This window comes from Wasmannia auropunctata, unplaced genomic scaffold (genome assembly GCF_000956235.1).
Source record: "Wasmannia auropunctata unplaced genomic scaffold, wasmannia.A_1.0 LD335976.1, whole genome shotgun sequence".
Taxonomy (NCBI): Eukaryota; Metazoa; Arthropoda; class Insecta; order Hymenoptera; family Formicidae; genus Wasmannia; species Wasmannia auropunctata.
In genome coordinates, this window is record NW_012026914.1 from 1,648,142 (window position 1) to 1,659,839 (window position 11,698).

General features: G+C 38.1%; 1 protein-coding gene across 1 annotated transcript in view; it reads left to right on the forward strand.

Annotated features, from left to right (window-relative positions):
- The first annotated feature begins 1,594 nt into the window (after window positions 1-1,594).
- Window positions 1,595-11,698, forward strand: part of LOC105454769 (cholecystokinin receptor-like) — a 39,648-nt gene continuing 29,544 nt past the window's right edge. The window contains exons 1-2 of the mRNA XM_011697644.1: window positions 1,595-2,041; window positions 2,940-3,081. The gene's annotated coding sequence lies outside the window, so the exon portion shown is untranslated. The remainder of the gene's footprint in view (window positions 2,042-2,939; window positions 3,082-11,698) is intronic.

Here is an 11,698-nt window from a genome sequence, read left to right on the forward strand (position 1 = left end):
GTCTTGAAACAACCAGTTTGTTTTCACGTCAAAGTTGACATATGGACTTTGTAACCGGACATGTTAGCTGGACGTCCTTTGTTTATTTTCGTAAATATATGTTTCTAAATGTTTCGACCTTTTCGTTAAATTACTCTGTTGGGTTTAAAGAGTTACAAATTACCCTTTAAAATTAGAAATAGACGCGTATCCGCACACACCTATGAGATGGGAGTCGGATAATAAAGTAGTGGCTATATATATTGCTATTTCGCGTTATTCAAATATTTGCCGCAGTTACTTCTAGAATTAGTAGTAAGTTTGTGCGGTGTCTATAGAATGTATGCATATATTTGTACACGCCCATAGCATTAGGATATAAACGCAGTTAGGCTGCAAAATTATACGTTAAACAGAATTGATCTAAAGGCATGTTTGGCAAGGTGGAGTGAATAAGAGTGAGAAAATAACTGGGGAGAGGGGTTACGTCAAAGGAACGCTGGCAAGATTTTGTTTTGAGGATGCGAGCGAGATGCTCGAGCAACACCGTGTCGGATTGTGACGCGCTGGGTGAGATGGGCGTTTTCGCGCGCGCGAGACGTTATCCTACAAGGTAGCGTGGAGCGCGCGTGTTGTGTTACACATATCACAAAAATGCTCCTACTGATGGTGCCTGAAGCCTTCCAGACGGTAGCCTTCCGGATACATGGGAGTAGAACGTTGTATACATTGGAGAGAGGATTATACCTCCGGAGGGATGTAATGCTACTTTCCGCGACAATAAATCTCGTGGTCGTATATAAAATGTTTGCCGCTATCTTATTTCCAACCCTTCGCAGCTTCGGTACGATATCTTGTATATATTTTGTTCTAGCAAGCTGCGCGCGCGCGCTACAGCAGCTAAGCGGGTGAGTTTGCTTAAATCTCGTGTCGTTTAAACCGGTAAAATTCTCGTCGCGTTAAAATGTAGGAGGGAAATTGTACGTGGGCTTACTCGTCCGTGGGAAGTACGAGTGTGCGATCGCCGCGAGCAATACATTTCGCGTACTATCGTCGCGCGCAAACGAAGGAACTATTTCGCTCGAGCGTTAATCGGCGTGTCGTATAGTGCCGACGTATGTGCAGGGGGTCGATCGCACGAACATATATTTATACAGCGATATTGCGTAAGGATTGATGCGTGCACAAGGGTGGCGCGAGGAACGTGAAGACATACGGCTCGTTCACGATTGGCCACGGAGTCGGCGAGGTGTGCGGTATCCCGGACTAGTCCGGAGCCGGCCTGGTTTCAGTCAGCGGCGCAGATCCGTCGCGTACGCGTCGCTGATGCCGGTACCACGCGTCGACCGTTACTACTTGCCGCCGGTCGCGAGCAACGCTAGCCACGATCGCGTTGAAAATTAAATCTTTGGTGATACCGATTAACAAAATAAAACGCATCGTCACTCGTATTAGCGAACGGTTAAATATTACTTTTAACATTTCGGCAAATAGTAAATTATTACGCGCTTCTGGAATACAGTTTTTAATGTTCTGTGATTTCGTGCTGAATCTAAATAAACATATAAACGCCGCTCTTTGTGATCTTTTTTTATTTATTACTGTGTTATTAAAAATAAATTATTCATTGTTAAAAATTAAATTTTCAATCGTATTAATATTTTAAGATTAATAATTATATAAAGTTGCGCTGTGTATAAAGGATATGTTAAATATGAAATATCCGGATTATCATCGTATTAATTAAATGCACAAATAGAAGAGAATAGGGAAGTAATTAGCTTCTTACCAGTGAAAATACTAAACTTTGATGGTGTTCATTCTCAAAGTATATCAACAATATACCTAACTATGTAAACTTGATAATTAAACGAGAACTTCATTCTGATATTGTTCGCCAATATGAAAGACTACTAATAATCTCTCTAACAAGTGATATAAAATTAACACAATAAAGAGCACAATTACAAGATGATTCTCATGAAACTGATGATTTCGTAATACTCAAAGGATCCCGTTGTAATTTGCAAATATAATCGTCGTCGATAATCAAACCAAAAAGGTAATAATAAAACATTAATTAAACTAACTTAGCTTTTGTAATTACGTATTCAAATTGAACTAGATGACAATACAATAAGCTGAAATATCATTTCAAATTACATTATATAAAATCTGGAGATGTTGCGAAGAGTGAATGAGGAATGTAGTAATGGAAATTGATGTAGATATATAAAATGCATTTATATGCACGATGCGAAAAATTCTGCTTCGTTCACAAACGTACTCGGACCGCGCCGGAATGTAAAGTATAAGTTACATAATTTATTGATTATTGAGATTCCGCAGATCTGCAATCTTTTCTCTCTCTCTCTCTCTCTCTCTCTTTCTATTTTTTTTCTTTTCGAACTATTACACAAAATTCGATACCATTTCGGGAGAGAACGAACGAACAAAGATGAAAAGTTAATCGACGGGAAAAAAGAAACGCGCCACACTGCTACTTCGCAATTAATCGGGTGAAAACTTGAAGCAACTTTTAACGATCAATGGATTCACAGTTAAGCTCTCTCAGCCTTCGTACGGCTGATGCGATAACGATACTTGTCATCGTAATGCTACGCAAAGTGGGAAATGACAGAGAATTTCTCCACCATTCAAAGTAAGCGCAAGTTGACTATTCTAAAGTAAAGTGAGCTTCTTTCGGCGAACTCGTGAACGCGCCCGTTCCTTTTCTTGCACACAAGGAGCTTATCACAAAAATGTCGCGCAGTTAAAAGTCACTTTTCATGTTTTTCATGTTTATTCTGTTAGCACGTAAATCTACTAAATCGCTTTAAATACAATTAAAATAATGTGCCGTGCTAGCGTATTCGGAAAATTAATTTGGATCCTTTCGCGATATTAAATATTAAAGCTGGAATATATAAAATCGTAAGCGTGTTTATTTCTGTCTATAGTGATCAGTACCAAACTGTGCGGACTGAAATATCCACGAACGGAACTGCCTGTTATACATGTTTGGATAGCAAAGTGAGCACGATTTTACGCGATACGAACATTTTAGCGAGTGCGTCGATATTCACAGCATTCGAAATATCAGTGAGTGTAAAATTCATTTCGACAATTTAGTCGTATATTTCGTATTTTAAGTGGGATTTTTAAACGTAATTTTATGCTTAAATTAATACTGCTAAATTGACGTGTGCGTTAAAATATTATCAAAATAATCCTTATAAATTTTTATTATTATCTGAGTGTAAGATTATTAGTTGTATTTTTAATTAATCTTTAAATTAAAAATTATGCCGAGAAAAGTATTAAGAGATAACATTTTATCACGTGCAAGCTTTTCTTGTATTATACGATTATACTCTATTGTTCGACATGAGTCCGCGATAGTTTTAGTAACCTATCGTGTATATATTTCGTCTATTCATCATTAGCTATTGATATGTTGCATGTATCGGAATCGCATTGTGTGAATTTTCGTGGTTATTAATTTCAAATGTATCCATGCAATGTTAGAAATGCAATCTACATACAATAGTCTTCGCGCCTGGTCTTAATGCTACGTAACTTTGATCATTATTACTATGCGTTATAGAAAGTGCGATTGATCTTAAAGGGCCTGTTACTTATGATGACTATTAGCGAGTTTTGGCGAGCTACACTACATGCGCACAAGCATAACGCAAAAAAATGTCTTGTTTCCACGGAAACATTTAGCATAAATTGTGGCGTACAAAATGAGTCATATAAAGCACGCCACATGTAATAAATTGTGTACTGCGCAAACGTATGTACGCTTTCATATTAATTTGTGTGCGACAGCTCTCATCGCGTAATCACATTTTAAAGAAGAGAAACTAAACTGAAATATCCAATCGCCAATGATTAATGAATCGAATAATCGTCATATTATTTTCATTTCTCTTACTAACTCTGTTTGGGTAATAAATTGACTGGAGTGCTTCGGAGAAACAGAGAGAGGTCATATTGCAAGAGATATCAAGAATTCTGATTGATTCCTCGGGATCGTTAAAAATGTCATCGTTCGTAAAAGCTTATCAGTTATCATATCTATATTTGCTTGCAACTTTTTACATTTAATATAATTTACGACTGCTCATCAAAACTACTATGTAAAAGAAGGTGGACTAAAAAATATTATATGTAACAATGTTAGCTGTGTAAAAAGTTAATTACCAAGTTCTAATTCATAACTGGCGACAGCTTAGGTCAATGAGAGAGATTTAAAAAAAGATATCAATGTAATCGTGATGCCAAGATCGTTAGTAATTTTGTGCTGGTAATAAAGAATTTTAAAATTTTTTATCTGTCTATTTAACAGTTAGTTAATATTCCTACTACGGCTTCTGATCTCCCCGATGTTACGGTCAATTAAGCGTTATTTGCTAAATTGGCGTGGAAATGTATATCCTTGTGTAGAGGTAACAATGTTTGCCACATGCTACCGAGTTCAAATGCTGATCAACGGAGTGAGGAAATAATTGTATTTGAACGGAAGAAATTAGCCTTGCGGCTGATGTACGTGATCAATACAGATACACCAATAGCTACAACTCCCTACATTTGACCGTTAATTTTGATACAGCATACGTGTTTCAGCAGATACCTTGCGTAAAATACTTGCATAAAAAAAAGGACTGAATAATCTTAGGCTGACTGTCAAGTAATAAAGAGTTATGTTGCAAGATACATTAAAACGAAAGAACGGGTTCAAGACAAGCTTAAGGAGTTAGGCAAATTTACTGAACTTCTGTTTTTTTTTAATGAAGATTAATGGAATGTGATATCGCATAAAATACTTGCCATTTATTTTAAATGTCGGATATATAGTTTGTTTAACGAACCGTCCAAACTATTCGCGGCTCCGGTTCGATTCCGGTAACGTACGCATGACGGAAAGTTAATTGAGCAACACTAAACTGTAATAACGATTTAACGTAATAAAATAATCCGCGTGTATGGCATTTATAGATGACCAAGCTGGCTCGAGTTTAATACTGGATTCGTAGATGGGATAACAGAGATTCACGAAACACAATCGGCGTACATACCGCCACATTTCAAATGTCACCGCAGCATTCGATTTATTCAGTTGAATGATGTACAATATAATCGCTTGACGATTATACGAAATACAGAACGACGAAAAGGTAATTTTCAACGGTTCGTAACGTTGTAACATGTGATTGTGGGTATTTCTACGAATTGCAATTAAATTTTCGAAGATATAAATATAAATATAATTTAGACGCGTGTAGAGCGGGTATAAAATTGCATTTTTCACCGTACCTACTTCTTACGAGATGTTTACACGTTAGCATCAAAAAGATTCAGCGAAAGAATTTTGCGTAGAAGTGCTTGAATCGCGCCGAGCGAATAAAAAATATCGGAATAAAAAAAAATTCATGTAAATATATACCGGGAGGAGCAACACTGTGCAGATATGTGTATCACAGCTTTTGCTCCAGGCCAACGTATATATAGGAATCAATTCACTATAGAGATCGATGGGAAAAACTGTAATAAAACATTTTATGCATCTTTCCGCTCTTCCGTCCGTGTATCAGCACTTGCTCCACCAAGTTCCATGATTTTGTGATGATCGCGTGGTACGTAACACACGTAACATCTCTCTCGCGGCAGCGCAACCTGACCCGACCTGTTCGGGGATAATCCACCCGAAGGCGGTCGAGTGCAGAAGCGCGCATACAAATGACAGGAAGTATCTTCGAACATTTATTGCCGCGCTGCATTAATAATCTGACATACTACATTGTTTACGTCTCCCGTGTCTAGCCGTTCTCATCCGCGGTGGTTCGGGACGAGATGAGATGTGTCTCTGCTATAGCTGTAGCGGATACGTTTTCTCGCGCGCATACATACATTTCCCGCGACCATCAACCTTACCCGTCGCTTCGGCCGCGTCCACCACTCTCGAATGAGCTCATTAAAATTTCCCGTATCACCCGCATCACTCGGAGCATCTGAAAATTTTAAAGGCGCGATACCCGCAGGGATAATAAATGGGAGCGTTATAAACGCTTTCACTTACCAAGAGACGCATTTCGTAGCTTTTTACAGAAGACGACCTTCTTAGTCGCTGCAGATTCTATGATAAAATTAATGTCAAGTGTTCTTGTTGGAAAAAATTAGCGGGAGACGCGCGTTTATATCTCTCACCTCGGGTTCTCCTCCCGTCTGTTTCCGAGACGCGTCTGTTGAAAGGACGTACACACTCTATATACTCCCGGTGCGTCAGATTATAAACTCATTGTTAGTTGGAAACGCCTCTGTGTTAAGGATATTTCGCCACTTACCCGTTCGGTCCGTGCGTCCGTATATCTTGAATAAACGAGCGTGATGCGTACGTTCATTAAGAAGGATTCAGCAAGTATAACGAGGGTATATACGTTATCTCGGCACCGGTATCCCGACGGTTTCAGAAATTCATTTTCGTTTCACTGTTCCTAGAGGCGTTGAAGTATATAAATGGGAACGGGGGCGTTGTCGTATGGCTCCCAGCCGTTCACGCGCGGCAGCAATTGTGGAAACTGTCTCAGGCACCGGGCGCGTTTAACGCTTTAACGCGTAAGCTCGCGCGCGAAAAACGGCCTTCGAAGCTCTCTTCGGAAACTCCGGGTTAACCCCCGGAGGTCAGGCATTCAAGGCGAAAATTTATCAATCCTCGCAAATATCCCTCGGCCCCGCGCGCTGTTATGCTCCAATCAGTGACTCGTCCCTATGTGTGCATGTGTATTTGCCACGGGGTAATCTAATGTTAAAAGCGATCGATGCGGAATTCCGCCCGCAAAAAATTCGCTAAAAATCTGTCGGCGGCGTATTATTTCGAAAATTACGAAACTCGATCACTTGGTTAATTCACGACTGAGTGACTCATAAACAAATGACAAGGTGGGTGTATTAATTAATTGAAAACTGGAGGCTATATTATAGTCTGTTTTTTCCGTGTGATACTTTATTCCCTCGAGACTCCCATCGATATATACGGAACAAATAAAAGAGTAGCATCAATTACATTAAATATTGCAATTGTAAAAAATGCGTATGTGTATCGAGAGATAATCTGTATTAAGCCGTATTTCGTTTTCATTAAAATCTTTATTAAGCCGCGAGTATTATTACAGAACATACAAGTGAACGGAGCTCATAAATCATTAAAAAGACCGTGTCGCTATGATAGGCATTGTAAATGGGTTCCTGAAAACATGTGCAAACCTCAGGCAAATTCCATTCGCGATTTTATCGTCACGCAACTATATATATTTGTTACCGCATCTCGCGAGCCTATCGTGCAAATATTACCGCTAGTATATGCATAATAATCGCGTCAAAATTTCTAGAAAATTAGGTCAAGCATCTCAGGGATGCTTTCGCTTCGTGCATCTCGACATCACATATACCCTTTTTTTCCGTTTTTCGCCGCGATTTGGAAATTTGCCGAACGTACACGTAGTATTGTATTGTTCGTGATTTTGGTATCGATTTCACGCGTATATGATTGATACTCGACGGCGCGGTGATAACCACGAATGATAAATCAGACATCCCCGTCACGTCGCGCGGCTGCATATTGCAATTCGTAAGTGAAACTATGGTAGACCTAGAGCGAAAATCGGATCGGAAACTCTTCGTGAATGGAATCTTAATCAGCTATCACTGCACAGAGATGCAGGCAACTTACTTTTTAATTTACAGAACCATTGTGTCTCCGTATAATCTTTTAAATACGTATTAAATACTGCTTTCATCTATTATGCTTTACCATTATTTTAAAGAATGTACAAAAACGAAAGAAATTGCATATTCGCGTCATCTGATGATCTTGCATGCGAGATATCAAAGAATTATTATGAATAAAAAATAATATTCTTGTATTTTGTGAGAAATTTGAACAATATAAAATAGCAAGTCTAGTCAATAATTAATGCACACTCCTAATTAAAATTGTAATTTTTAATAAACCCCGCGGCGAATGTATTTGTTTTTCTTTATTTAAATTATAACTACGCCGACGTATTTAGAAAACTGAGTTTCGTAAAACAGTATTCATTGTTGGAAAAACGTGAGCGATATAATTATTAGAAAATGAATTAGTATATGCAAAAACTCATTAAACCGATATAGCATACGATATTTGATTTAAGATTTCCACTTTTTAGAAAAATCTGAATTATCCCCATTTGTATCAAATTATATATACATATAAAATATTAAGGAATTAATCTGCAAACCATGGCAGTAAGTATTTATAATAATGATTATAATGATGTACTTTTTACATGCACTACATAACGCGTCGCTTTTATGGCGAATATAAATTTTAATATACATATACATGGACAATATTTAATATACAAAGTAAAATTAACGTTCCCTGTTTTTATTTCACGTACTTTATTTGAATCTCTGTATCCGCATATATTAAGTTTTCCAGAGCTCATTTCATTTTCAGAGAGATGAAAAAATTCATTAAAATTGTGCTGATAATATCGCATAACTTTATAGCGCAACAAAGAAACATGCGACGTCCAGCTTCGTAGAAACGAAATGTACAAAGTGTGTCAAGAATGATTAAGGGAGTCGAATGTATCAGATTCTTCTATTGCCGGTACTTAAAAGCCAAACAAATAAAGGTATTTAGCAAGGTATTTAACGTAAGTTTAAAGAGGTTTAAGAAGTAAACAAGTGAGATGCTTAGGAAATTGATTCTACTATGATTCTAAATGGATTTCCCAGTAATAAAAGGATCTAGTTTACGTAGTATCTAGTATCCTATCTAGTTTAGTTTGAATTCAAATTTTATTAAAGTTTTTCACGCAAACGCGTTTATTCGCTTCCAAACTAAATGCTGTAATTTTTAATGCCCTCGACTCAATTATCTCTCACAGCATGTTAATTTTACATAATGAATAAAAAAATCGCTTTTGATGTTTATATGTTTCACCTTTCAAGTTGCTGGTAAAGTAATAATGTTACAATATTATAATTATTATAACTAAAAAAATTAAAATCACAATTTATACATTTTTATAAAGAGATAAATTTATTTATCCTATGTATTATAAATAGCTTTTATGCTTTTTCATTAATTCTAATTGTAACAATTAAACAAAATGGTTTCATTCAGAAAGAAAAATTTTAGTTGTAACAATTAAACAAAATGGTTTCATCCAGAAAGAAAATTTCAAATAAAACATAAATATGTCACACATTTTTTCACTGTTATTCTTATTTTAACTTTTCTAATATCTTGTAGTATATACGTTAAGAAATTTTTAAATATAAAAAGTTCCATGTTTTTCAAGCTACACAAGTCAGGAAATCCTATAGTTAGTATAGTAAAGCATACATGTCACGGATCGTAATGATTCTCTTCCCTCGACGAATGTGCTTCATCGACTAGCACTACCGGTAATATGGTGGAAAATTGCGCGAGTGAGAAAAAGAGTTACCCGCGATAAGCGTCATATTTCTTATGTTCTACGAAAAGTGAGGCCGGAATGGGTGGCCGCGGAGAGAACAACGGCATAAAGAGCACAAAGATCAGATAACGCGAAAGTTTCTTTATTGAAGGAACGCAGCTCAAGTTGCTGGTAAAAAAATCGTAAAAAATGCAGTGTAAGAAAAAAGTGACTAAATGAAAACTCGTAATTGCGTTAAGTACAGGAAGCTGTAGAGCTGTTACGCTTTTAACATATGTATATCACAATTCACGCACAAAGTTAGGCAATTGTTGGATTTAACTGTTGTAACTTTTCAACAACATTAAGGACCTGCAAATGATAATTTAAAGTAGAATTAATACAAATTAAATAAACTTTGTATATGTGTACGCATTGTATATATGTTTTTATGTGCATTTTGCATAATTAATTAATAATACGAGTGTCACATGATAGGAGTCGTAATTAGCACAGGTGAAAAATGCCATGCTCGATCTTTTTAATAACATAAGACGTATCACGTGATCTGTTTGAAAAAATAATGACAGAAAGAGAGAGAGAGAGAGAGAGAGAGAGAGAGAGAGAGAGAGAGAGAGAGAGAGAGAGAGTGTATGTGTATAGCAAAACACAATTTCTTTTCGCTACAAATGAAGCGGACACTGCCGTCACAATCGCCGATGAATACAAATTTAACCGCCGGTGTTATTGTTGCGCGATACGCGACTCGCCGTACTCCTGACAGTAAAGCGAAATGTTTGTATTCCATTAAATACCGTTTTATATCCTCTCGCAACCGCAAACCCTGCCGGTGATTGCGCAAAAATGGATTTTAATTAAAAGACATTCACAGGACATTCAATTGTTAGGAGTTATGCCGCCTACGTCTTTGTGGGTATTGTGTAGCAATTTTATTTCATCGCGCGTAACCGCTCTGTGCCTTTCTGCTTTTCTTCCTTTTTTTTTTTTGCGCCTCGACTCGCCTCGGAGAGGTCAGACTCTCTGAGATTATACCGCGTTTCCGTGGACCAGTCTGCGAAACACGCTCCGTGAAACGCGCGCGTCCGTGTTTTACGATACTCGGCTGTATAACGCGGATTCGACGCGGATCGATCGGGCATTATTGAGTTCACGTGGCTTTCATTCGGTTATATCGTTACCGAAGCGTCTCGGCGATCTCGGCCTTAAAAATAGAGACGTTAACAAAATGAGGCGCGTTGGCAGCTCGACGCCCGTTTTTGCCGGGGTCTCCGCGAGCGCCACAATGGCGTTCACGGAGGAACGCTCGGAGGACAATGGTCAGTTGATGGTTTTCGTGACCCAGCGGCTCCCCCCTCTCACCCCTCGCCTCCCCTCGTCACGTGCACCCCCGAAACGAGATATCGGAGACGCCTATCAAGCTATTACGCGTTGAAGAATTAACGCCATTAGTGACTCGACTTTTCTCAGGTGGCCCAATCTTTTTTCGAGCCGCGGCCAGCTCCGTCAGCTGAACGAAGTCAGATTTCTCGACTCACGAGTATACATTGTTGGCCGCTACGAGGCAGATAAAGTCGTTTACGTAACGATAATTTTTTCCATCCGAAAGTTTCCCCTCCGACCACGCAAGAAATTAATAACTTTCAATGCGACGCTCGCTGCACGTGAGCGGCACCAAACGCGAGGAAGTATAAAAATATATGCTTCGGGCGGCTGTCCGCGGGGCTGAAGGCTAAACCACCTTACACATAAATGCATATATTTAAAGTTTAACGACGAAGTCACTATCGCACGTTATCATTCATCTGTCGTTATCTTTCGAAGCTGCGTCGAATATACGAATCGCTCGCGTTAAAACAACCCTTTTCGCATCGCCTGTAATAAACAAGAACCAAACAAGGTATTACCCTGACTTTACGAGTTTCCCCTCAGTATGGTAGGCGCGATAAAGGCTATCGTTGGTTTACAAGGCGCGCGGTTCGTTATAACGCACGAAAAAAGGCAATCAACGGTTGTCTCGTTATTGGATTATGATTATTATCCGCTCGGACAAGCAATCAAGGATGAATCTAGGGTATATGAAAAGCTATGATCGCTTATGCGATATCGCGATCCAGTTGGTGGCTATTAAATTCAGATCAACACGAAATAATATACAATTTTAAGTATAAGTGTAAATTATTTTTAAAAAATCATTAAAGAGAAAACATTGTTATAATTATAAAGTTAAAATAGCAATGCAAGAA